The following is a 3028-nucleotide window of genomic DNA, read 5'->3' on the forward strand; positions in this document are numbered from 1 at the left end:
TACTCACCGGTGCAGCAAGATGGCGGAAAAAGGAAGAGGCTGGGCGTAGGCAGGGGCTTATGGGAATTCTGGTCGGCAGGCGCTCGCTGAGGAGGCTCTCGGAGATCTCGCGAGGTGCGTCTTCGCAGTCGGAGAGACGCGGGAACAGGTTTTCCCTCCTGTGACTGGCCGCGAGCGACAGCCGCCTCGGGGCAGTTCCGGGAAGTAAGCCGCGCGTGCCGCCTGGTAGCTATAGCAACCCAGACGCTTCCGGGAAGCGGCGCCGCGATGACAAGTGCAGAGGAGCGAATTTAGCGTCCGTCGCGCTCGCGGCTAGAAGGGGCCCGGCCGCCGCGGGGAGCGGCGTACCACCCACCCTTCCTACGCCCCGGGAGGAGGCTCAACACTTCACCTGGAAATGCGACTCGCGGGAGGCAGGCGGTGCCCGGGGCCGGCTGCGTGGCGGGATGATTTCCGTCCGCGAGGTGGTCCTCGACTCACCTTTAGTTTCCCCACCCCCCTTTCCCTGCTTGACCTCTTGTTTTCCTAATTTCTCAGTTCATTCACTCCTTGTCGCTGCCCTTCTCGCCATCTCCAGGTCCAGTCGCGGCACTGGCCTCTTCTTCCTCGCCCCCGTCCACTTCCCTGCCCGCGGAGGTTTTGAACAGCCTGTGTCAAGCGTCTCTTTTCTTTTCCAGGTGGAGTTGGCTGCGTCTCTCCTGCTACTGCCAGTAGTAGGCCTGGAGTTTGCTCTCAAAAATTTTAATGCAGTATGTGGATAGTAGAAAGAGGCTCATAACAATTAAAGCTTTAAATGTATAGAAATATAGTTGATTAAAAAATGTTTTCCTAATTTCTATCCATTTACATTCTCACTGACATCATGTTGTACTTATTTAGCACAGCTCATGCCTTGGAGTCTTAGACCAACAGAGACTCTTTGTGCCTGAAGAAGGGTGATTGCATCGGAAAGCTTACAAAGAACTTTGTTCCAAGTACTCAGTTGGTCTAATGAAAGAACCTTGCCTACCTGTATCCTTAGACCAACACGGCTACACCCAGAAACCCAGTAACTCTGGCCCAGATATATAGCGGGTCCTAGAAAACAGCATTTCTCACCCATGGGTTGTGGCCCAAAGGGGCTCCTAACAACATATGAAAGGGTTGTGAACAAGCTTTAGAAATGGATTCTCCCTTAAAGGAAAAAAACATGGAAAATGGGGGCTTTTCCCTTGCAGAGTTCCAGCAAGAGGGGCCACCCAGCTCCACCCACCTCATCCTGCCCCTCCTGCTGTGAAGCTAGGGTCTAGGGCTAGGGCCACTACATGAGACTGGCCCCTGACGTTTGCAAATGGGTCCTGGTACAAAGTTGAGAACTACTGTCATAAAAGGTCTCACCATGGGAAATCCTTGCCTCTCACATTATTTCTGGACCTTCAGCGCTACATCCTTCTTATACTAAAGAAATCTTAGCATGAAAGGGAAATTCCAGAAAAGGGGACAAGAATTTAAATAGTGCCAATGTAAAACAAAAAAAGGGGGGGGGGGGGGGGGGGGGAGTAAATGGGTTGATCCAGGCAGTGGAAAGTGACTTGGCCCGATATCAATGCTGGATAAAAGAATGGAAAAGCTAGTTAAGGATCACCTGGATGAAGATTTAAAGAATGGGAATAAAGTGGACATCAATCCCCAATGCTGGAGGAAAACAGCTTTTTGAAAACTTTAAAATTCACCAAGTACATAAAAGTAATATGCTCAGACTCTCAGGTGTTCAACTTAGCACCACAGGAAATTCAGATTGAAGCCTTTCACTATATAGTAGTAGTAAAATACATAAATTAAAAATTAGCCAACACAATGGGAGTGAACATTTTTGTGAAAAAAAAAAAATCTGTAAGTACATGAAATCACTGTTGATAGAAATTACAGATTAGGAACAGCTGAGCACAGCTGTAATTAATAAGGATCATGGTTTTGTCTGTTTAAAAATTACAAATTCTCCTATTAAAATGCTCAAAGTTCCATTTTTCCATGATTAAAATGAAATGCCACTATATATTCAAGCATCAGTTGAACACATTTTATTGATATGTTTACAACTTTAAAGCAAATTGGAAGCCTACCAGTGCCTTAAATCACTATAATAAATTCTAAATACCTATAAGTTTTGCCATATGATTTGGGGGGGTTTATTATGGAAAAATCAGAGTTCATGGAAAATCAGGGCTGCATAGGTACCCCTTAGCTACCCAGCAGTAGTGAGGGGCACAACTGTGACACCATTCCCACTGCAGCCAGGCAAGCAGGGGACACTGTCACAGCAGCACAGGGCTTGCAGCAGCAGCACTAAGCCTCCCCATCCTGCTCTGCCCTGCCACATCAGTCCCTGCCTGCCCCCCTGCCTCCAAATGAGCTGCCCATGGCTCCACCCCTTGCCTAACTCCCTCCCAATGGGGGCCTCAATTTCCCACCCCACCCTTCTCCCCCACACAGGACTTCCGTGGGAGCTGCTCTCCAGGCTACCTGCCACATGTGTATGTACACATGTGACATCACCTGCCTGACCTCCCTTCTCTAACTTCTCCAGCCTGCAAGGGGAAACCCAGCATTTCCCAGTTTTCTCCTTTAAAAAGGAGAAAATACAGGTTTTGCCTCCTCAAAATGAGAACATTTGGGTTTTGCTCCTTAAAAATTAGAAAAATCTGGGTTTTACCAGGTTTTTCCGTGGCAAATAGAAAAGCTAGATCACTGGTAATTAACAAATCAAAACAAGACAGTCAAATATTACTCTGGATCACATAGTAGTAGCCAACCAAAAGCCATTTTAATATAGCCAAATGCAAAATTATACATTAAGGATCAGAGAATGCAAGATGGGGCACTATCCTGAAAAGCAGCAACTCTGAATGGTTTAAAAGTTACTAACATACGCTTTCAGTACTATGTTATGGTCAGAAGAGCTAATGTGATTCTTAGCTAGATGAACAACAGCGTACTGAACTGAGGTAAGTGTGAGCAACACTGGGAAAAGATACTAGAATACGCTGCC

The 3028-nt window shown here is 47.0% G+C and overlaps 1 protein-coding gene across 1 annotated transcript in view; it reads right to left on the bottom strand.

Moving 5' to 3' along the window:
• The window catches only part of RPS15A (ribosomal protein S15a), a 6160-nt gene extending 6072 nt beyond the window's left edge, over positions 1 to 88 (bottom strand). The window contains exon 1 of the mRNA XM_019512828.1: positions 8 to 88. The gene's annotated coding sequence lies outside the window, so the exon portion shown is untranslated. The remainder of the gene's footprint in view (positions 1 to 7) is intronic.
• Between the last annotated feature and the right edge of the window lie 2940 nt (positions 89 to 3028).

Source organism: Gavialis gangeticus, unplaced genomic scaffold, assembly GCF_001723915.1.
Source record: "Gavialis gangeticus isolate Ggan-Ray unplaced genomic scaffold, GavGan_comp1, whole genome shotgun sequence".
Taxonomy (NCBI): Eukaryota; Metazoa; Chordata; order Crocodylia; family Gavialidae; genus Gavialis; species Gavialis gangeticus.